General features: G+C 44.3%; 1 protein-coding gene across 12 annotated transcripts in view; it reads left to right on the top strand.

Moving 5' to 3' along the window:
- FLI1 (Fli-1 proto-oncogene, ETS transcription factor) overlaps nt 1-23,704 on the top strand; it is a 116,789-nt gene that overhangs the window by 19,486 nt on the left and 73,599 nt on the right. Inside the window, exon 1 of one of the 12 annotated variants that reach the window (XM_043534156.1) lies at nt 17,746-17,883. The exons of the other annotated variants lie outside the window; for them this stretch is intronic. The gene's annotated coding sequence lies outside the window, so the exon portion shown is untranslated. Of the gene's footprint in view, nt 1-17,745; nt 17,884-23,704 lie in introns of those variants that run through there. 12 annotated transcript variants of the gene reach the window in all.

A 23,704-nucleotide genomic window follows, 5' to 3' on the forward strand; every position in this document is an offset into this window, starting at 1 on the left:
GAGGGTTTCATACTTTTATTTATTTATTTAAAATGTTCTGACACTCTTGCTAGGAAGAGGGAAGAGAGAGACAAGGGCTCCGAACCCTCCTGTGCAACATGCACGTTTAAGGAGCAACCCCAGAGGCGAGTCAGCAAATCAGAGTAGAACTGATTCATTATAATGTTAAGAGAAAAGGAGTACTTGTGGCACCTTAGAGACTAACCAATTTATTTGAGCATGAGCTTTCGTGAGCTACAGCTCACATCATCTGATGAAGTGAGCTGTAGCTCACGAAAGCTCATGCTCAAATAAATTGTTTAGTCTCTAAGGTGCCACAAGTACTCCTTTTCTTTTTGCGAATACAGACTAACACGGCTGTTACTCTGAAACCTATAATGTTAAGGAGACCAAAAGCAAGAAGAGAAGAGCAAGGGGGAAGACTACTTTTCCTGGAGAGATTTGAAATGGCATGGCAAGCTGATGAGATACTGACCCTGGTGGCAATTAGACAGAATCCATAATTTAATCCATTATCGTCTCCTCTTGCGATCCTTATGCAGGGCCTCCCCTGGATTTGAATTCACGTCTTCTCTGCAGGATCAGGCCCTGAGTGTGTACAATACAACTTTACGTCATGGAGCATCTTGATACAAATCTTCACTTATAATGTTAGTGGGTAAAGTAAAGTACTTCTATAGCTCCGCAAGGTTGACTTGCAGTTGTAAAATAAATGTATGTCATTTTGCTCAGGCTTATGTGACCAGTTAATGAAAGACCATATGTCCCATCTCATGTGTGCGTGAGCTGGAGAGTTAAAGGACCCACAGGAGACTTATCCTTAGATTTCCAGACATTTGTGGTTTTGTTTGACACCTAACGTTGCAGTAGCATACTGCTAGTATTTGTGTGTGTGAGCTTGTGAATGTGAGTCTGTGCCTGCCTCTGTGAGATGGGCCTGATTTATAAATTTAGTTCCACAACCTAGATCTGAACCCAAATGTCCCAAAAATGTGGAGGGCTGTTGTGATCCATAATTCTGGCTATACCTTGTGTCTGTGTGTGTATGTCTATATATGGTGGGTAAGGATAGGGATATATAACATTGGCATGAACAAAGACCTAATTTTGGGTGTGCATATTGAGTCATGATGTGCGTGCATGGGTGCTGTCTGAGGGAATTGGGTGGCAGGGGTTTCCTAGTGTGCAAACAGTGACTGACCCAAAACTGTGGGTGCAAATGTACAGGCTGATTTTTGAAAATATGGCTTAGAATAGCAACATGCAAATGAACCATTTCCAGAACCAGCAGAAAGTGACATTAGATTGCGGGCATGGTTCTCTGCTACCCTGCACCTTGTGTCATGATTGACACCGGTGCAATGGGAGTGCAAAGTCCGTGTAAATTTTTACCATTCTGATTGAAGAGTGTTTCACGCTCACTCGTGCACTAGTATAAAGGACAACACGAGGTAGACAGCAATGCAGAGTCTGGCATGCAATGTTCAAAATATCAGTGCTTTTAAAATGGTGATGCAACGACAGTCTATTTTCTCTCTTCCCCTCTTTACCCGCGGCCACATAATTACTGATGTGCATCTGCCTAGCCAGTAACAGCAGTTGAAAAACCTGCCTTTTGCATGGAAGCAGCAAGGACTTAACCCCAAGAGGATTTTCCTTTAGCTCGGGCACAAGGGCTTAAACAGACAAGATATCCCTGGCGTAGGTTATTGGAGAGGCTTCCTGATTCTCTTCTTGTTCGTTAAGTGGCCACGAGCATTGTAATCAGTGGGGATGTTGATACAGTCATGAGATCAGGCCCATAAAATATCCAGTTAAATGAAACACAGTATTTGAATATACAGAGTTCAACTAGGCCAAAATGTTTAAATGCAAGGGTCTAAAGTTAGGCACCTAAGTGCACTTAAGTAAGCAGACTGGTTTGTAAAGGTGCTGACTTAATGTCTACAGCTCCCACTGATCTCAGTGAATGCCCAGCTCCTCTGAAAATCAGGACCTTACTTAGGAGCCTGAATATGGTTTTACATGCCTAACTTCAGGCCCCCACATAGGAACAGTTTGGCTGGGATTTGCAAAGCCAGTTAGGAGACTTAGCTGCACAACTCCCAGTGAAATGAATAAGAGTGACATGGCTAAATCCACCTCATCCTCGTTTAAAATCGCAGCCTCGGCCTTTCTCTCAGTAATGGTATCGAAAACACTTCAAATCACATGTCACATGGGAAGAGGGAAGGAGTTTTATTTACAGTGCAGTAAGGAAATAGCGTTTTGCCCCCCCACGGATACCAAGTTTTCCGTCCTTTCCTGCTTCGTTCTTCCTAAATTTCAGTTCAGTAATCCAGCAGAACACACCGTTCTGTGGAAAACGTAATGCACAACATTAGGCCGACTGATTTACATACACAGGCCTTGATCATGCACTGAGATCTCCCGTGTGGGGAAGGGGGGCAAATTAGAGGGGGCTAAGAGGGAGGGTGTTCTTTGACTTTTGAGCAAGGTTTTCACACTTGCTCAAAGCTCAGTAGGCCATGGAGCCAGGGAGGAAGTGGGGGCATGGCCCAAGCATTTTAAGTAGTAGTCCTGGGCTGCCAGAGCCATGTGAAGTATCACTCTGGCTGTGTGATCACGTTGCCTCTGAAATTTGACTTGGCTGTCCCCCCGTCCAGATGGAGGGGCAGCTGAGCCAAAATGCAGTTGTGACATGGCACACGGGAAGTCTGTTCCTGTACAACAGAGCACAGAGGAGTGCATCAAAAACATGACTCTTGAAGGCACTGCTCATGCACTGAGTGGGTAAGAGAGAGGGGAGACCCCTCCTGGCTGAGGGAGACCTGAGGTCCCTGTGGGGGAGGGAGGACACAAGATGAGCAGGGCTGGAACCGGGTCTCTGCCACAGGAGCAGGACTGGAATTAGCCCCCCAAGAAATATCCGACTTGGTGCCAAGGATGTGGAGTCCAACTGACATCATGCTCAGGGCCGTAAAGAAGGGCTAGATCCCCGGTCAAATTTGAAGCTGCATCTCCAGGAATCCGATCTAAATACAACCTGTCAATCGTGCAGTAAGAATAATGGGACAGGCAGGAGATCCTTTCGTTAGTCATTTGCTGATTTCTCATGTAGCAAAAACTGCCCTTCTTCGCCAACGCTGGTTTTGATTTGCAAAGGGAAGGAGGGAAATTAGCAAAAGTACAGTATTCTAAGCTAACTGATGAGCAAAAATAAGATACCCAAGTGGGGTATGTGGGTCTCAGTGTAAGGCGTGGTGAGAAGTGGAAACTGATTTCAGTTGCATTGAAAAGAGGATTGATTCTTATTGAAGCCAGTTTGTAATGGATTTTTTTATATATGTATAAAAAGAAGCAAAGCAAGGGGTTAACAAAAAGCGAAATGGTCAGCTTTTACAGCAAGAAACACAGTTTGGCTCTCTGGTTTCTTCTGAATAGCTCTTCTTGTTGTTCCAAGCTTGATTGACTTATAACTGCATCTGAACCTACTTCACATCAGTTCCTTTTATCAGCCCAAGTGAGACTTCCTGTGCTCCACAGTCTGGTTTCCTGATGTATTTCCTTTTTCCTTCTAACAGAACAAAGGAAACTATAACTCCTCAGCTGCTCCTGTTCCAAATCTCCTCGGGATTTCACATAACGTTAACACTGAACATTCATCTTCTCTCTGCCTGCACTCTGAGACATCTTGCCCAGTGTGCTAGAGCCCTCTTCATATTTAATAGTGTTTTGCATCACTGACAAGAATCATTTTGCTATTGAAATGCAGCCACCTCTGTGGCAGTGGGCAGCAGCGAGGCAGACAAACCACTATAACATCAGGATGGGGAAGGGATATTTTGGCCAAGGACTCCTTATTCTATCAAATAGAGAGATGGGGTCTGTCCAGGAAAACCAGGCAGGCAATCAGTAGTGAAGGTGTCATAAAGAAACATGCACAAAGTAGATGATATGTAACTCAGTTTATCAACCTTGGAAGCATGAAGATATCTGTTGGTATTTTAACCTGTAGCTAGATATTTTAGCCATGGTACCAGTTTCCAGCTGTTGGCAGAAAAGGCCCCTGAATGGCCATACACATGCTGTGTAAAGCAGCATTACTGTGTGCACATGTTCTGACTGGCAGTGCCTCTATTCCTAGCAGGAATGAGCTGATGTTAAAAAGTGCTTTGCAAACTTAGATTTTCTCCCTTGCCTCTTATTTTGCATTCTCCTAACTTGCTGCTATTTAACTCTGTAATAATATTCCAATCCTGCAAAGCACTTAAGGATGCAGTGCGTGTGTGACAGGTGCTATGCAAAGGCAAAGACATTTTGTACTGCATGTGGCCTGCCCCTCTGTCGTCTATGGGTAAGAACTACTTTTCCCAAGATGCTGCAACCCCTGACTGCAATACGTATTGTTCTGCTGAGCTACACTGGATATTTTGTGTTTGTGAACCTCACAAATGGGCTCTGGCATGCTGGTCCTTATAATAATCCTATCGTTCATGGCGATTTGAGCCGAACATGCCATTATAAAGAGACATAACATGAGGCACTGCTCATCTGCAATTCTCACTGAGGTCAGTATGATTTTGTGTATGCTCTGAGTCCAGTCGGATCAGGCCCTTTAGCATTCAGACACTTAGAAGAGACGTGAGAGGAAACCGTGCTGGAATGACAGCTTTCTGTTGCAGTATCAGAAAGCTCTGTGTGTGTAAGAAAGAGAAATAGAAATAGTCAAGCAGAGACAGGCCTTTTCAAAAGCAAGGATAGTTGTGGTCAGGGCTCCATTTATTCCAACCCACTAAAGTTCAGCAGGGCTTAGAAGAAAGGTCCCGCTTTCATCCTATCTCTGTCATAGAGCAAACTAGGGTGGTTTTGCTTTGGGTCTTGCAAAAGCAATCAAGCCTTCAAAAAGGGGTGGTTTAGATCCAGGGGTCATGTTATCCAAACCACCAACATTCAGAGGCCAGGAGAATGTGGAACTGGATAAAAAGGTCCTTGGTCTTGCCTCGTTTGTAATGTGCGGGTTTGTAATGTATGTGGTGCGTGTTTTTACATAGGAGCAATCGTAAAAATAGCCTGAAACAGGAGGGAGTACTCTCACCACACCAGCTAAGGAGGAAGGAGCAGTGAGGGATAGGGTGATCAGACATCCCATATTAGGGGCTTTGTCTTATATAGGCAACATCCCCCACCCAAAAAAAAACAAGTGTCCCAATTTTTCTCACTTGCTGTCTGGTGACCCTAGTGAGGGACCATTGCTCCCCCAGTCAGAGAGAGGAGGGGGAGCTGTGCTACTTTAACCCCTGGGGAAGGGTGAATAACATTACCTCCCCTCACCCTGAACCCCAGATCAAACCTACTCAGCCCCTGCTCATTGCTAGAACCAAATATGAACCAAACCTGTTGCAGGTTCCAGAGTGTTTGGTTGAGTTTTTCTCCCACTATGTGTTATTTCATAGAAAATGATCGTTTTCTGTCTTTTTAAAAAAAAAAATGTGGACCATCCAAGATCATTTCATAAAGGTAGGTTAGCATTTCTATTACATCCTGCATATTTTTAATATAATCTCTGTAGAGCCGTATTCGCTTCTGTGAAACCCTATTGGTCGCGTTGCAGTTTAGCTTCTTGGATCTGCTTAGAACTGAAACCCAAAGTTATTAGTCTTATTAATTATTTGTATGACTATTATCGCCCCTAGAGGCCTCAACCAAGATCAGGGCCCCATTGTGCTACTCATTGTACACACAGCAAAAAAAGCATCTTGGAGACTTAACAATTTAAATCGACAAGGAGGACAAAGGGTGGGAGAGAAAACAGTCAGGAGGCGATTTGTCCCAGGTCACTGTCAAAGCTGGGAATAGAACCCAGGTGTCCTGAAACCCACACCAGTACCCCACTCATTAGAATATCACAGTAAGGTATTATCCTGTAGATTTTGAGCCAATCGTCCATTGTAGGATTAATGGTTGAAGGGCCCATGGGGGCTCCCCCAGTCCTGCAGCACCCCGTAGCACAGTTGTGAAAGGATGGCTTACCACTAGCCCACTGAAAAATCATTCGGTCAGAAAATAGAGTGAAATATGCACAGCACCGGAAAGCACCTTGATTTCTGTCTGTAAATTAGTCCTGAAAGACTGAGACTCCTGAGTAGTAAAACTTTACACGGGTGCATGTGCCTTTGAGGCATGCTAAGAATCTAGCGTGAGCTTTGTGTATTGTTGTGAGTCACGGTGCTACAGATTCAGAACGCTGCAGTGAGAAGTGCTCAGATAAGTTGGGACGACATTGGGGGCCGGATCTTCTGCTCCCACTGAAGTCACTGTCAAAATTCATGCATGTGACCCTATCCTCACTGGGCTCCCTCAGGCTTAACGTTAAGCAGGGGTTTAAGTGCTTTGCTGGATCAGGACCAGAGTGCTCAGCATTTCATAGCAACGTGGCTCAAGTACCACGGGGCAGGATCCACGAAGGTGTTAAGGCACCTAAGTCCTGTTTTTAGGAACCACTCTGAGTCACAAAATTCTCGCCGCTGAACCCTGTAGGGGCCTTAGCTCACTTGGCACATAAGTTTTTTCCTCACTGTATGTGCCCGGGCGCCTGTCTCCTATCTGAGCCCATGTACTACCGCCTCATCATCAGCGTCTGGGCGTCTGTCTCCCACCTAAGCCCCTGAGCGATTCACAAACAGGGAAAGACAGGTGTTTGGCTGCCTAGGTCGTGTACAGGGGCCCGATCCGGTAGGTGACCTCTGAACACGCTTACGAGATTGGGCCCCTCAGGCCAGTTCACACAAAACAGCCAGGGAGAATTTTCGTTATACTATTTAGCCTTGTGGATAGGGTACTCACCCAGCATGTGGGAGACCCTTCTGGTTTAAGTCTCCCCTCTGCCAGAGAGAGTAAAGGGATTAGAACAGGATCTGCAGCTCTGTGAGCGCTCAAACCACTAGGCTATAAAGCAGTGGTTCTCAAACTATGGGTCGGGACCCCAAAGTGGGTCGCAACCCCATTTTAATGGGGTCACCGGGGCTTGCATTAGACTTGCTCCGGCCCAGGGCTGAAGCCAAAGCCTGAGTCCCACTGCCTGAGACTGAAGCCAAAGCCTGAAGGCTTCAACCCTGGGTGGTGGGACTCAGGTTACAGTCCCCCCATTTGAGGACAAAGTCCTCAGACTTTAGTTTCAGCCTTCCACCCCTCATCCACCCCTGCTAGGTTGGCAGGACTTGGACTTGGGCTCAAGCTTTGGTCCCCCTTCTTGGGGTGGTGTAGTAATTTTTGTTGTCAGAAGGGGGTCGCGATGCAATGACATTTGAGAACCCCTGCTACAGAATTCACATTTAAGTATCCCATTTTTTAACAGCAGAGATTGAGGGAGCCCCAGATTAGAACACCCCATAGCCTAACGGTTTAGCATGCAACGTGGACAGCCCAGCACTCATCTTCCCATCGTTCATGGATCACTAGCAGTGCTAGGCGCCTCCCTGCAGCCTGGATTTAGGCACCTATTTCAGAGGAAGGGACAGGGTTTAGCACACCCCTCTCCGGTCAGCATCTCCCATTGGCTATCTTAGGTAGTTCCCTGCCTAACATGCTGGCTTTGTGGATCACAGCATAAGGTGCATATCTCTCCCCATCCATCATGTCGGGGGCCTTACTCAGGCTTTGTGGATCGAAGTGGTATTCCTGGGATTTTTCTAGGCACCGTGGGTGCCCAGCATTGCAAGACCTACGTCCTTTCTGGATCCCAGCCCATATATCTGAGTGCCAGGCACATGACTGAATTTACCCTCATAACACCCCTCTGAGGAGAAGAACCATCATCCCTCTTTTACAGATAGGGAGCTGAGGCACGGAAAAATTAAGTGCCTCATCGTATCACACAAGAAATCTGTGTCAGAGCCAGAAATTGAACCCATGTCTCCTGAATCCCAGTATAAATCTCCCCACTGTATTTTCCACTGAATGCATCCGATGAAGTGAGCTGTAGCTCATGAAAGCTTATGCTCAAATAAATTTGTTAGTCTCTAAGGTGCCACAAGTCCTCCTGTTCTTTTAACTACTAGACAATCACGTGTGTGAATTTGTTCCCTATGTTTTAGCTCAGTGATTGTTAAACCCTCATGGTACCAAGATCATAGCTGAACTCTGAGACATCTATTGCAAATTACCTGCATTGGTATATGGCCCAAGCTTCAGCTCCCAACAGTCTAGCAGGAGATCAAGTCTGTGTGTTTGTTCTGAATTTCTATATTATATACACTATTTCGCCTGTGCCTTTGTGCTTCCCTGATCATTACATAGAGATAAATGAACATAGGGCAATATGGACAGAAATAAACTGGATGTTCTGAAGATCGGACTGATCTAACGGTTGCATCATAATCAAAACATTTTCCGCTGAGTGCAGATTCCTAGAAATGCTACATGGCTAATTACCCACACTTGTTCTTTTCATTCCTTTGATACTTTTTAGTTCTGCTAAACGACATGGTATAATTTAAAAACCAACACTGTAGCACATTGAAATCACAATAGCTCGTGGCTCTTCTTAAGTATCAAATATGGGATGAATGGGAGTCTTTCGGTTGACTTCAGTTGGCTTTGAAACAGGCCATAAATGTGGCAGTTGGAACTGAGGTCTGCATGCAGTGATGCTGCATGTTAGTTTCACAATAAGAACAGAATACCATGGGCTAATTTTATTAAAAACATGTGGCTACATCACAGGGTTTCCTTCAGAAACAATATAATTTCTAGATCATAAAATGGCCAAAATGAAGATGGTATAATAATGAAAATGAAATATTGAAAATGGATTTTTTTTAAACCAGATTTGTGTATGTGTGTGTGTGTGTGCCTGTGACCTTCACCTGGTTCTGTTTGTGACTCAAAGTTGTGGTTGTCTAAGTCTAGTTGGTGTCTGTGTTATATTTTATTTATTCTGTATTATTAATTATTATTATTATTTGTGATTATTTATTTATATATTACTGGATCAGGGCCTCATTGTGCTAGACACTTAGCAAAGGCGCAATAAAGAATTGGTGATCTTGGTTCCTAGGAGCCAGGTAATCTACCTTATAAACCCACCACCTCAGTTGTTACTAGATGCTGTCTCAGCCAAGGACTGACCATCTGATCTTGCATGACTGAACTCAATGGGAACTTTTCCATTGGGTCCAATGAGTGCAAGGTCTGACTCTGAAAGTGCCTTGGGGACTGGACTCTCCTCCCCAGAGATGAACCCTTTAAGACTGTACAGGGTTTCTCTGTTTAGGGTTTCTCTCTCTTGGGATAAAAAACATAACACCAACATAAAAATGGCAGCTCCAGGACTTTACTCCTCTGCTGGGAAGGAGCTAGCAAGTCCTCTGGATTCATTCTCGGGGGACAGGTAGTTTCTCTATGCTGAGCATCAGTATTAAAGATGACGCTGGTCTCAGCCTGCTTTTTCAGAGCTCTGCAGGACACACTCAGTCCAGCCTAGATGTAATGGGAAATCTGTGTGTACATCCCTAGCATTTGTATAGGAATGGGGCAATATCATTAGTCACTGGGTGGAATTCTACCCTCTTATGGATACAGAGTAAATCCAGCGAAGTCCATAAGCCTAGTCTTGCTCCCACTGAAGCCAATGGAGTTGCTCTGGATTTATGCCAGGTTATCTGAGAGAAGAATTTACCTCTCTTTAATGAAGTGATGAGAGGTTACAAAACTGCTCTTCCGAGTGCTTGTGTGTGATCTTTACTTCAGGAAGGAGTTCTTGTGGTCATTTATTATTATTGTTCTGTATTATTTGTGTTACTCTGGTATCTTGAGGCCTCAACCTAGACCAGGGCCTGCCTGTGCTAGGCAGTGTACATGCACATAGTAAAAGACAGTCCCTGCCCCAAATTGCTTACAGTCTAAATAGACAAGTTAAAGCACTAGACTGGGACTCAGGAGATCTGGCTCAATTTGTTGCTCTGTCCCATGTGGCAAATCAATTAATCTCTCTGTGCCGCAGTTCCTATCTGAAAATTAGGATAACACTCCCTTTGTTCATCTTTTGTCTTGCCTATTGCAATTGGATGTTCAGTGGGGCAGGGACTGTCTCTTGTTATGTGTATATACAGCACCTAGCACAATGGGGCCCTGCTCTCTACAAGCGTAGCTAGATTTTTCAGATTCATTGTCTTCAGCACCTTGTGCTGCCCTGCGCGTGAGTCCTGCTGAGTGAGTGTATGTGTCAGCACGCTGCTCAACAGATGCGTGTGCAGAGTGCACCCACGGCTACAATTTCAGCTAAACCTGAATATCAGATGGGTTATTTTACACATTTTTTATACATGTAGTGGCTGCTGTTAGTTTAAAACAGTCTGTTTTCTTCAGTCAGACCCCTGCACCAATCCTCCTCTCTCTCTCCCACTGATTTCTTTACCTCTCCTCTCTTGCTTAGCTGTGAGTTCTAGCTCTGTTTCTTTCTTTCTTTCTTTCGTTTGTTTGTTTAATGAGCTGCTCCAGGGCTGGTAGTTTCAGAACTAGCAGCTGCAGACATACAAAAAAAGTAAAATAAACCCAAACCACAGAAACCCTGTCTTGTGCAACACACTTTGCTCCCCGAGCCCTGCTCTGTGCCAGTCTAAGAGTAACGGGCCGGGGAAAGAGGCTGGCTGACATGCCAAGCAAACATGCCCAGAGATTTGCGACTGAGGCTGGCTGTTTATGGTGGCAAAGCGTTGTAACGCGTGTGTCAGAGGGATCACTGCAGCGAGACACAGAGGGAGTGGGAGGAGAGCAGGCGGGAAACCCCTCCACCTCCTACAGGGACAGGGTGGGTCCTGTGGGGAGCAGTTCATTGCACCAGCTGAGCTCTCTCCCAGCACCTCACATGCTGTCCAGACCATTCTCTACGAGCTTACTACCATGTGCTCTATCCAGGAACAGGTTAGATTTATCTTCTGCTTTCAAGCTCTGAGGCTAGCCCCCATCCTGCCTGCAACTCTCCCGGCACCTCATTTGCGATTTCACTCTCCCTTCTCCCTCATTCACGCTCTGTCTCAGGGGCTTATATGACTCCCATCCCCACAGCAGCTAAGCACCGCCTAGTCTTTAAAGTATTTGTCCTCACAGCCTCCCTGTGAGGCAGGGCATTGCTATTATCCCCATTTTATAGATCGGCAATTGAACAGGGAGGCAAAGTGGCTTATTCAGAGGCACGCGAGAAGTCTGCGGCCGAGCAGGAAATTCAGTTTGGGGTTCCCAGGCCCTGTGAGTGCCCTAACCAGGGCTCTTCACTCTAGCTCCCTCCTTCTCCTGTCCATCTTCCCCTTAACACCCTCCTCTATACCGCAGGCCAGAAATTCAGCGGGTGTAAATGAGCACCGCTTCATTCAAGGGCCACACCCTCAGCGACACCACTTTACACCAGCCGAGGATCTGGCCCTATCAGCTAATCCAAGAGACACGCACTCTGTAATGAAAGACCCACTCATACTCATACCCTGCTCCCCTTTGCCCCCTGTGGGTCCCCAGAGTACCACAACCCATTCCAATGCACTCCTTGCGCCCCCCCCATAAACACACACGTTCCTACTTCTAAACATGGACATTTCCAAACACTGTGCCATCAACATCAAAGCACTACCAGCACAGCCAGCCGCATGCCCTTCTTCGCCTGTCGAGGAGCCAGTGCAGCACAGATGAACCTAACTGGTTTCAGGGGTCTCAGGTGGGTTATTTCCCCCTCACTGCTTCAGCATGCAGATCATCCCTGAACAGCAGGATGACCCAGCAGGGAGAGACAGCTGATTGGACCTAGGATGCCCTTTCTGACAATAGATTACTTGTTTGAGGTGTCCCTCATGGAATGACATTGCTGGGAGGGGATACGCCCTGACTTAGTGAAGCACTTAGCCACCTGCTTAAGCCCCATTGACTTGTGATGGGATTTACACACATGCATTAACACCTTGCTGAACTGGGATGGACTTAAGCAAGTGGTTACATTTGTGCACCTGCTTAAGTGCTTTGCTGAATCAAGGCCATTCAGAGTACCCAAGGCTGCATGGAGTACTTGAGACAACATACAACATGGGGGCGCAGGGTATATAAAATACCTGAGGATTTATGTTCTAGCATGTGGTTACAGGCAGCATCTGAGTGTTAGGGAGATCTTTGACTGTGTTATGTACCCAAGGTAATACTGGACACAGTACCTGGGAGTACATACCACACTTATCTATATAAAGATCAATGGATATATAACTTATGAGTAGATACAAAGTGTCTGTGAATGGACAAAGCTACTGGGGATTCCAGGAGCGTGGTTCTTCTCTCCTTTATTCCAGTGTAAATCAAGGGTTAAATCAATGGGGCCACACAGATGAAGGTGACAGGTAGATCAGTCCCAAGCGGTATTTGTAGGTAAAATGCCTTGTCTGACTTACACTTTTATTATGCCTCCTCTGTCACTCCATTGATTTTATCAGAATTACTCCTGAGTCACACGTGTGTCAGAGCAGAATCAACTCATGGCAGGGCTAGACTGACGATTGCTGTTGATTTCTATAGTGCCACAGGTGTGGGTAGTGATTCAAAAGCCATTTTAGAAGCTGGGTCTTTGTTCCAAGTCACTTACGTCCGAGTCCGCCTCCCTTAACAATAGCATTGCTATCCCAATGTGCAATATTCTGTGATTATAGGTACAGCATGTGGCTATGCAGATGATGCGTTTTAGGGTGGTTGCTTGCTGGCCAGCTCACTCCTAGAATAGGGTCACTGTTCCAGAATAGGAATCCTGAGCCAGAGCTGCCATAAAGAAGGTGTCAGGGAGTTAGAGCCAACTGTTGGATCTACTTTGGAGAAGACAACTGGTCTTGTGGTGAAGGCACTAAACTGGGACTTAGGAGATTCATAGAGTTTAAAGCTAGAAGGGACCATTGGATCATCTAGTCTGGCCTCCTGTATAACACAGGCCCTTACATTTCACTCGGTTACTCCTGTACTGAGCCCTGTAAGTTGTGTTTGACTAAAGTGTGCCAGTTTAGAAGAAGATTGAGAGATCTGGCTTCGATTCTTGACTCGCTTCCTGCGTGACCTGGGTCAACACCCTTAATCTCTCTGTATCTCCGTTCCCCATCTGTCAAATAGGGGTAATAATTCTTCCTTTGCCTTGTCTATTTAGATTGCAAGCTCTCTGGGAGTAGGGACTGTCTTTTACAGTGTGTTTTTACAGCGCCTAGCACAATGGGGACTCTAGGCACCAGTGTAATATGAAAAGTAAAAGTAATAACTTTAGTAATAACAATGGGAGTTTTGCCTTTGACTTCAAGGGGTCCAGGAATTTGGCCCTGAATTCTGACGTCTTGGCTGCTATTTTTGTGATTTGGCCAATTGTTTGGGGCTATCACAAGTAGAGCTGGTGTGTGTGTGTGTGTATATGTGTGTGTGTGTGTGAGAGAGAGAGAGAGAGAGAGAGAGAGAATTTCAGGATTTTAACATGAAACAGGATAAAATGTTCTGCCACATTTTCAGCAGAAAATATTTTCCATGCTTTTGAGTAGCTCAAATCATCAAATGGTATCATATAAATAAAGTGAAGATCTAAAAGGGTGGGTAGTTTAGAAGATATCGAACCTGATATTGATACTGAATCAAGCTCACGTGTCCCTGCGTTTTGATTGGTGGAATTCACAGCCACTGACTGTAGATTTGAAGGGAAGGGAATGTGGGCTAGTGGCCAAAACAGGACCCTGGGAGTAGCATCTACTGGGCTCTATTCCTGGCTCTGTCACTGACTTGCTGTGTGACCTTGGGCAAATCACTTCATCGCTCTGACCTACCACACAGGGAGTGGTGTGAGAACTGACAAATGTTTGCAAATAGCTTGGATAAATATGCTATCCATGTTTAAAGTGTCAATATAGGAAAATCCCTCTGAATCTAAGATCAAACCAGATGGATGTAAGTGGAGGAGAATGTGGAAGGAAGTGTGAAAAGGAAGGAAATGCATTTATTCTAACACCCAAAATTTGCCCGATGCTTTCAAATTACAGAGAACACGTTTCCTGCTGTGAAGAGTACATAATGTAAAATAATAGAACAAACAAAAATTCCCATGAAGCATTGTCTTAAGTTAGTGTCGTTCTTATTTGTTTAGCACCAACAAATGTGCTCTGTGGCATGTAGCTGGGAACTGTTATGATTTCTAGAGCGCTGCTGGAGGGAAGTTGCCATTGTGTGTTCAGTGCTGTAGCCGTATGTTCTAGAAGAGACACACACTGCATGCTCTCTCATGGAGATTTGACTTTTGTTCTCCTTTCTTTCTTTCTTTCTTTCTTTCTTTCTTTCTTTCTTGTTCTCTTAATGCACCATTGAGAGGTCATGCCAGCCAAGGGCTGCTGTGTGGAAAAGAATAGCACTGTACAATGGTTTGTAAGGCACAACCAAGCCCCCGCTCTGATGATCTCATTAAAAGAACCTGATATGTTTTCAATGCAGGATATGTGCAGTGCTTTGGTGGAGAGGTACCAAAGGCACATGCACACATTCTGCCTGACTCTCACTGCTTGCTAACTGACTTGCCCTCTGAACACCATCATTGTATCATCCCAGTCTGCTGAGACAGGTGCAGATCTGCTCACGGATCACATTTATGTACGTGGCAAGTGAATTTTCATTACAGGCTGGAAAGGCTCTTGTCTCTCAGTCCTCTATAGAACTGGGAGCCTCTTTAGCATGCACCTGACAGGCTCTGTAAGCAGGGGCAGAGAGCCCATTTTGCCAACAACAAGTGGTTTCCGGTGAGGGGGGTTGCATCACCTGTTTGTCTCATTAGACTGTCATTTAGCCAGTGCCGTTTGCTGCAAACTCATTGTTAGTGCACATTTTGACTGGGTTTTCTCCCGCTCTTTGTTTTCTGTTTCCTGAGCAACCCTGGGGCCTTGCCCTGATTCACTGAACTTCAGGCAGGTCGTGTCACTCACTGAAGCATGGACGCTGGAGGACCTGATCCGGCTAGGAAATGCAGGGCCCTGTCACTAGCACTGATGCTTTGTACTTCTACGGTTCCTTTCGCCCAAAGACGTCAGAGCTTTCCTGATGTTAATTCAGAGGCACAGCACCCCTGGGAGGTAGGTGGGATGGGTAAATGGAGGCACTGAGAGGGAAAGCCCTGATCTTCAGACAGGTTGAGTACTCTCAGCTCTTAACAAAGTCAATGGGGCACGGGTGCTCAGCACTTCTGTAAAACGGGCCTTTAAGTGACTTGGCCAAGGTCACACAGTAAGTTCGTGCTGGAGCTGAGAAATGAACCCAGGAGTCCTGAGTCCCATTTTCCTGCTCTCACCACATGGCAGGAAAGAGAAAGGTTCGAGCAGCGTGGGGGCGATTTGGAATGGGTTTTCAGAAGCGCTAAAAAATCCAAGGATTGCCATAGTGAGAGACTGAAAACAAGAGCTAGAACCTGAGCTGGTGTCATCTAACTTCAGTGCAGCGGGGCCAGTGGACCAACCCAGATTTACCCCAACAAAGGATCTGGCCCAAGGATTCTTCCTTGGGATCTTAGCTGGATAATTCTTTGTGCAGGCTGGCTGAGCAGCTGAGAGCGATGGCCCAGTGTCAATAAGGAGGTGTTGGAGCCAGCGGAAGTGCATAAAAGGCTGGGACTTGAGGAAGACTGAGCAGCAAACTGGATATTTCCAAGCAAGATAGAAGAGGAGGAAGAGGGAGGCTGAAGGGAAGGCCCAGAAGGGTTATGTGCACCAAGTACAAGCTTGTGTCTTCTCTATAGGAAAAGGCACAATGGGCATGAGTGGGGAAAAACCAAGCAGGTGAAATCTGCAAAAAGTGCTGGCGCGGTTTTGATCTACATCTGCATTTATGCTCTCAGGCCAGAAGGCAGGGCTCATAACAATCCCTCTACGTGGCTCTGATGTGAGGGCACATGGCGGATTGCATTCAGTTCCAGATACCACATGGTTCAGAGAAGAGCAGCGAACAGGACGAGGAGGGTTGGATAAATTGACTTCTGTGGAACGATTGAAAGTGGAAGAAGTGCTGAAGTGTTGCGATATTTGGTGTTTTTCTGAACCCCCTGGATTTAATTCTAACCACTAAAGAGTCTCAGGTTTCATTTTTAAAAAAGGAAGTTTCTAGTCCTCATGCTTGCTGAGGGAAGCTGGAAAACGTGCCCTCTAAAGGCTAAAAAGCCAGAAGTTAAATAAAATGAAATTTTAAATTAAAAGCATATAAAGTACAAAGACTCCGAGATTATTATTATAAAAATCTCATGATTATTAAACCATTCTCCTGCCATCTGGGGGTCTGATTTGTCATCTTTCAATGCTTTAGGCAGTCAGGACTGAATTAGTGACTACGGGGGCATATAAACATAGAAATATGTTATAAGGGTATAAACACCAAGGATGGAGAGAAAGTGTTTCCAGTGGTAGAACTAGACCTGAGAGGCTAAAAGGAAATGAAGGGTATCCTGACATTTAGGAAGTGCAATAGTCTCCTAAAGGTAGTGGAGGGTGTCCCATCACTTAAAAACTAAACCTGACAAAGCTCAAGAAAGATTCTTGTAGAGGACAATCCTGCATTGCTTGGGGAGATGCAGTCAAATTGGTCTTTCTTCTATCTCTAAATTTCTATTCTTACTTCCCCCACACAAATGATAATTAGTGGAGGTTGGACTGCTTTATTAATTCATGCTTCAGAACGACAATAGGACACCTGGACTAGCACCTGTCAGAATATGATGCAAATAAGCCCCGCAAATCTAGGCTTGATCAATGCTACCATAATGAAGCCCTAATAGAACTGCTAAGGATTTGAATGGCATTCATACAAATGGGCCATGCTCGGATATTGACTCAATTGCATTAATTAATGCAGCACACACAAAAAAGAAAGAAAGAAAGAAAGAAAGAAAGAAAGAAAGAAAGAAACATTGCTCACATTCACAAAGATTTCCTAATGCTTTGTTGTTGCTGTTTTGTTTTTTAAATGGACAAAAAGGGAACTTATTATATTTGCAAACAAAGAAATGATGGGATGCTCTGATTTATAGATAGAAGGGGAATTCAGGACCATTGTTGGAAGCTTAAGTTACAGCAGGATTTCCTTCTGTGTGTTCAGAGAAAAGGTTAAAATTTGTTAATAACAGTCACAAGCTGTAAGCAGCTCCAGCATCATGTGATTGATTTTCTGATTGCTTTTAAATTAGGTTTACAGAAACTGCATAGCGTACATAATGATATGAACTGTTGAACAGCTTTGTAAAGACAAGGCAGAGAGGACTGAAGATAACATAAACTGGTCTGACAATGAAGTAATATCTGCTTCTTTGCTTCCCAAGTCACAATTCTTTTTAAAAAATTATTTTATCTTTACTTCTGTATCACTGGCTGAAATTGAACTTGCCTGTGTAGGTGAGGTTTATCTGCCAGCGAGTTTGGGTTTTTATGCTGCCTGGATATTAACTTGTTATATTATCTACTTCATCTCTCCTGTGTTGTTTCTATAATACTTTTATGCCAAGTTGGGAAATGTGCGTGGATGAGCAAAAGTCTATTTCACTTTCCCATTCAACGTAGGGATGGCAAGGATAAGCCAGCAGTAGGCAGGCAGTTTGTATTAAACACCTCACCTTGTTAACGGATTCTGGTCTTGGTGAGAAAGGGTGTAAGTGTATTCTGCTGACTCACCAAAGCAGCTGATTCATTATCTCACTCAGATATAAGAGAAATGAGAGTGGCTCTGTGAGCAGAGAGGATCCAAGATGTGGGCTGAGCAGTCCAGAGGGAGGAACTCTAGAATTTGCTATACCTAGACAGATGGCTTGAGTTGAGCTTGATTATCTTACTGACTTCTTTGTTGGCAGTGCCAAAATCTAGGAAGTGGGTGAGTTTTTGACTCTGTGCAGTGTGTGGATTTTAGAGCAGGCAGGGAATGACATAGAGACCCATTTGATTTTTTTTTTTTGAGTGACCATTTGTAACAGATATGGGGCAGACTCTCCTTTCTCACTCAGTTCCACACCCGTAAATCTGGTGTTACTTCAGACTTAAACTGGTAGGGCTGAAGGAAGAAATGGCTCATCACATCTGTCTTTGGAAATCATAAGATAAATCCTTCTAAAAGGGGGAGGGGGAAGATGGACAGGAATGTACAAGCCAGCCGGGAGTACCAGGGATAAAACACATGCAAATCTCCAGCTGACACAAGCTATGTCCTCTCCCATGAAAAAGTTCATAATAATCTGTGCAGAACATCACTTCAGGATAAACACAATAATGCTATAAATACTTGTACCCATTTCCTGTTGTTTGTATTGCAGCTTGTGCAGGGCTTTGAGTCTGGGTGAGGGTGTGACCGTGAGCCACATAATGACACACACACTAACCATCCACTCTACTCCTCTTGCTATTTGCAGCATGGGCTGGAATAATGGCATTTTTTAAAAAAGCGGATTCTTTGCCATTTGGATTGAGGTTCATTTGAAAAAACAGGAAATAAATCTTTAATGAACGGAGAGGTATTTATTTACTTATTTCTAATGTAACGGGTTTAGGGCCGCAATCCTGCCGGAGCTTACACAGGTGAGTAGTTCCATTGACTTCAGTGGGATGACTCATGTGAGTAAAGTCACTCCTCATAAAAAGAAAAGGAGTACTTGTGGCACCTTAGAGACTCCGATGCATCCGATGAAGTGAGCTCTAGCTCACGAAAGCTTATGCTCAGATAAATTGGTTAGTCTCTAAGGTGCCACAAGTCCTCCTTTTCTTTTTGCGAATACAGACTAACACGGCTGTTACTCTGAAACCTGTCACTCCTCATAGGTTATTTAGCCTCCAAATTTAGTTTTACTTTGGACTCTAATATATAATGAAGATTGAACAAAACTTAATAGTGGGAGGTTGATTAGTTTGTTTGTTCCATTTTTTAAAAATACTGCTCTGGGAGAAAAAAGGGACCCATTTTCCTGAGCTGTTTGCAACTGAAATTCAATAGCATGGGACATTTTTGTTGAGTGGATTTCCTTCCTTTGAGCCAGAAGTGAAAGTGACCAGAAATAATAGTGATATTGAGCAATCTAGTTTTTATCATCCAAGTTCCAGTGGAATGCAAAGAAAACAGATAACTCTATTGCCAGAATCACAAGATTATCTTAATAATCTCATGATTTTTAACACAGTCAGTTGGGGGTTATGGTTTTTTAAAATTTAGGGTGTATTTAGATCATGTCTTCAAGCTTTTTTTCCACAACCATGAGGTCTGGAAATTTACCTTTATTATTATTTTTAAATGAAATCTGCACTCACATTATCACATGATTCCAGGAACTGAGGCTTCATGAGAAACACCAAATACCACAAAATTAATGATAAAATCATGAGAGTTAGCAGCACTCAGGTTAATCTCAAACTCTTTGATGTTAAAGATCTAAGATGTTGTTAGTAACAAAGGTCGCTTTGCAAACATGTAAGATAGCACGGTCACAGTTTGCAATTTAAGACCTGATCCTGCAAAGACTTACACTTTGACTTCAGTGCAGCTACTTGCATGCCTGAAGTTAAACACATGCATTAAGTATCTGCAGGATTGACCAAAAAAAGTGTTTTGTGCTAAACATGAGAAAATTTAAGGCTGGATAATGAATATTTGCCTACTTGAAGAAAGGCAGAGATTTGTAGGTCCCAGTTCAGCAAAGCATTGAAGGTTACTTTCAGTTTTAAATGTGGAACCAATCCCGTCTCTATTCAGCAAAACAATTAAGTACATGTTTACATGCTTTGCTGAATCAGGGCCGTGAAAAACAGCTACTTCACTCTATGGGGAAAACTCTTAAATAACAGAACATTGCCAAGATAGCATGAAGCAGCTGTGTTCTGTAATCTAATTCCTATCCTATCAGTAATTATTATTGCTTCCAAATTGTGTGTGAATAGAAACTGTTCCTTCTATGAAATTAACCAACTCCTTTTAGCCGATCCATTCAGTGATATAATCTGACTATGCGTAACAGGAGTGGGTTTGGTATGTTAGTTTTGTGTGAAACTAACAAGGAGGGAGATGAGAATCAAGGAGGGAGGTGAGAATAACAGGCACAGACAGAAAAAACCCTGATGGATGAAAAGGAAAAGCTTCAGCTAGGGATCTGTGTTTCTGTTCCTAAGTATTCAATGTTCAATAGCATGCGATATTTATACTAAGCAAGTTAATCCAGAGAGGGATTTTCAAAGGCAGTTCAGGCAGGAGTGCCTAATTCCCATTTATGCCTCCTCCAAATGCAATGCATTTGCTACAGTGTGGTCCAGTAGTTAAGACCCTCAATTGGGATTGGAGAGACATGGGCTCTAACCCCTGCCTTGCTGAATGATATTAGGCAAGCCATGAGAATGCTGTGCACTTTACTTTCCTTATCTGTAAAAACTGGGATAATGAGACTGACCTCCTTTGTAAAGGGCTTTGAAAGCTATGAGTAGAGAGCTTTATATAAATGCTAAGTATTAATAAATGAAATCAAGGAAGTGAAGACTTTTGACGTACCTAGTCCACAGCAACAGTCACAATTCCTTTAACTGCATCAGAATTGCTTTCTTGGCTATGAATTCTAATGTCCCAGGCAATACATGATGGCAGCTGTGAATGACTCACATGGAATGAGGGGGTGGGTATTGAGGGCAAAGAGTCTGATATCATGATACGCAACCATGATGGGAGTGGGTACTGCACAAATGCATAGGGGCTTATCCTGCTTCCATGGAAGCTAATAGGAGATCTGCCCCTTCTGTAGAGAGAGAGAGAGAGAGATTTAAAGGTTGCTGGCATGTGGCAGAGGAGCGAAGGGCTTAAAGGATATATTTATGGGCTCATTGCATTAGGACTGTGAGAATCCGTGGATCTTGTAGATTCAGATTTGGGCTTATTACTGTTTGTTTGTGTTGCAGCAGCTCCTAAACACTCCGGTCAAGGACTGGGGGCCCCTTGTGTTAGGTGCTGTACAAACACAGCACAAAAAGAGAGCCCCTGCACCAAAGAGTTTACAATCTAAGCCCGAGAGTAGAGACAAGAGGTGAATACTACAAACGCATACGAGTGGGGTTGGGCACAAGAAAACAGCACGACAAGTATCTGTGGAATGCGATGAGCAGTGCACACATATTAAACAGCTCTCGAGTTCTACTCTCTTTATGAGTATTTCATAACATTTATGTAGAGAGAATAACCTAAGGCCCAGCTCATTTGTATAGAGTGTGTTGGGGCAGAGCGGAAGGAGGGAGGGTAAAACAGTAAATAGTGCACAATAACCTGTGACCGTCCGATCATGTTACTGCCTTGATTTCAGCTTCAAGGAATGAAAACTTTGCATCTTTACATGAGCAAGAGCCATTGGGCTCTGGGATAATTTTTTATCCTGAATCTTTTATGTTTTGAAAACTCCCACAGTTATGTGGTATGTAATTTAGCTCTTCCTTCCTCCACCCTTTGACTGTCTTGTCTAGGTAGGTTGGGGAAGGGACTGTCTCTTAGGCCATGTCTACACTACAAAATTGTCAACCTAACTTACACCAGCATACAGCCACCACAGTAATTACGTCGCTGTGCGTGTCTATACCTTCCTTGTGTCGGTAGTGCGTGTCCTCACCAGGAGCACTTGTATTGATTGTACTGTCAGTTTGGGGCATTATGGGATGGCTTCTGAAAGCCAGGAACAGTCAACATAAGCAACGCAATGTCTACACTGATACTGCGTCAACCTAACTACATCGACCTTCACTCTACACTGCTCGTGGAGATGGTGTTATTAAGTCGGCAGAGCACGGTAGGTATGTCGGTGGGAATGAAATTTAAGTGTAGACACTTCCACAGTTAGGTTGAAGTAAGCTGCCTTGCATCGACCTAACTCTGTAGTGTAGACAGGCCTTACTATGTGTTTGCACAGGGCCTAACACAATGGGGCCCTGAACTCAGTAGACCCTCCAGGTGCTGCAGTAATATAGAATTAACCTTCCCTGTCTTCTTGGGTGGATCGACAGTAGAGTTCATTTTCCAGTATCTTCTCTGACTCAGGGCTGTATTCTGGGAACTGCAGAGGCTGCTGCTATAACACCTGCTGTGAGTTCTTTGCGTCCTGTGCTGTCTTGAATAATAATAATCCCTAGCTCTTACCGAGCACTTTTCATGCATAGGTCTCAAAGCACTTTACAAAGGAGATCAGTACCATTATCCCCATTTTACAGATAGGGAAACTGAGGCACTGGGCAATGCACATTGAAAAACATAATCCCAACTATACATATAAAATGATGGGGTCTAAATTAGCTGTTACCACTCAAGAAAGTGATCTTGGAGTCTTTGTGGAGAGTTCTCTGACAACAGCCGCTCAGTGTGCAGTGGCAGACAAAAAAGTGAACAGAATGTTGGGAACTATTAGGAAAGGCATAGATAATAAGACGGAAAATATTATAATGCCACTGTATGAATCCATGGTACGCCCACACCTTGAGTAATGCATGGAGTGCTGGTTATCCATCTTAAAAAAGATATACTAGAACTGGAAAAGATACAGAGAAGGGCAACAAAAAATAATTAAGTGTATGGAACAGCTTCCGTATAAGAAGAGATTAAAAAGGCAGGGACTTTTCAGCTTGGAAAAGAGATGACTAAGAGGGGATATAATAGAGGTCTATAAAATTGTGACTGGTGGGGAGAAAGTGAATAAGGATGTATTGTTTATTCTTTCTCATAACACAAGAACTCAGGGTCTCCCAATGAAATGAATAGGCAGCAGGCTTAAAACAAACAAAAGGAAGTACTTCTTCACACAGCGCATGGTCAACTTGTGGAACTCCTTGCCAGGGGATGTTGTGAAGGCCAAAACTATGACAGGGTTCAAAAAAGAACTAGATAAGTCCATGGAGGATAGGTCCATCAATGGCTATTAGCCAGGATGGGCAGGGATGCAAAACCATGCTATGGGTGTCCCTAGCCTCTCTTTGCCAGAAGCTGGGAATGGCTGACAGGGGATGGATCACTTAATAATTGCCCTGTTCTGTTCATTCCCTCTGAAGCACCTGGCACTTGCCACTGTCAGCATACAGGATACTGGGCTAGATGGACCGTTGGTGTGACCATTCTTATGTGCTTAGGAAGTGACTGACCCAAGGTCACCCAGCAGCAGACTGGGATTAGAACCCAGATCTCCTGAGTCCCAGCCCAGTGGTCTAGCCAGCCTTGATAGTAACAATAATAATTATTATAATACTCACATTCCTTACTCAGTCTCAGCAGCATTCTTGATGCCTTGCAAACCCACAAGAAATGTTCAGATGCAGACAAAACACTTGAGACACCCGGAGGCTGTTTTGAGCCGGTTCCAAAATACTGTGGGGTTGGCCACGGAAAGGTCCATTTCACGAGGATTTGGAGGACAAGGGTGGAGTTTAGGGGCTGCTGTTATTCAGGTTGGCAGGCGCATTGATGCTAGGCTGTATTGGTGGCCAGCTGGCTAGACACTGATCAGCGGAATCATTTTCCTCTAATTCAGGCCAGGCTGTGACTGGTACCCAATGGAGCAGACTGCAGCCAGCTTTCTCCTCCAGGGGGTTCTCTTTGTTCTCTTGTGGGACCTGGGCAAATGCTTTGAGCAGCCCCTGAACTGCTGCTGTGTTTAAGAGCTGGTCTGCTGACTCTTCCCACTAATCAGGCAACCGAGCCG

This window comes from Chelonia mydas, chromosome 22 (genome assembly GCF_015237465.2).
Source record: "Chelonia mydas isolate rCheMyd1 chromosome 22, rCheMyd1.pri.v2, whole genome shotgun sequence".
In the NCBI taxonomy this organism is placed as follows: domain Eukaryota; kingdom Metazoa; phylum Chordata; order Testudines; family Cheloniidae; genus Chelonia; species Chelonia mydas.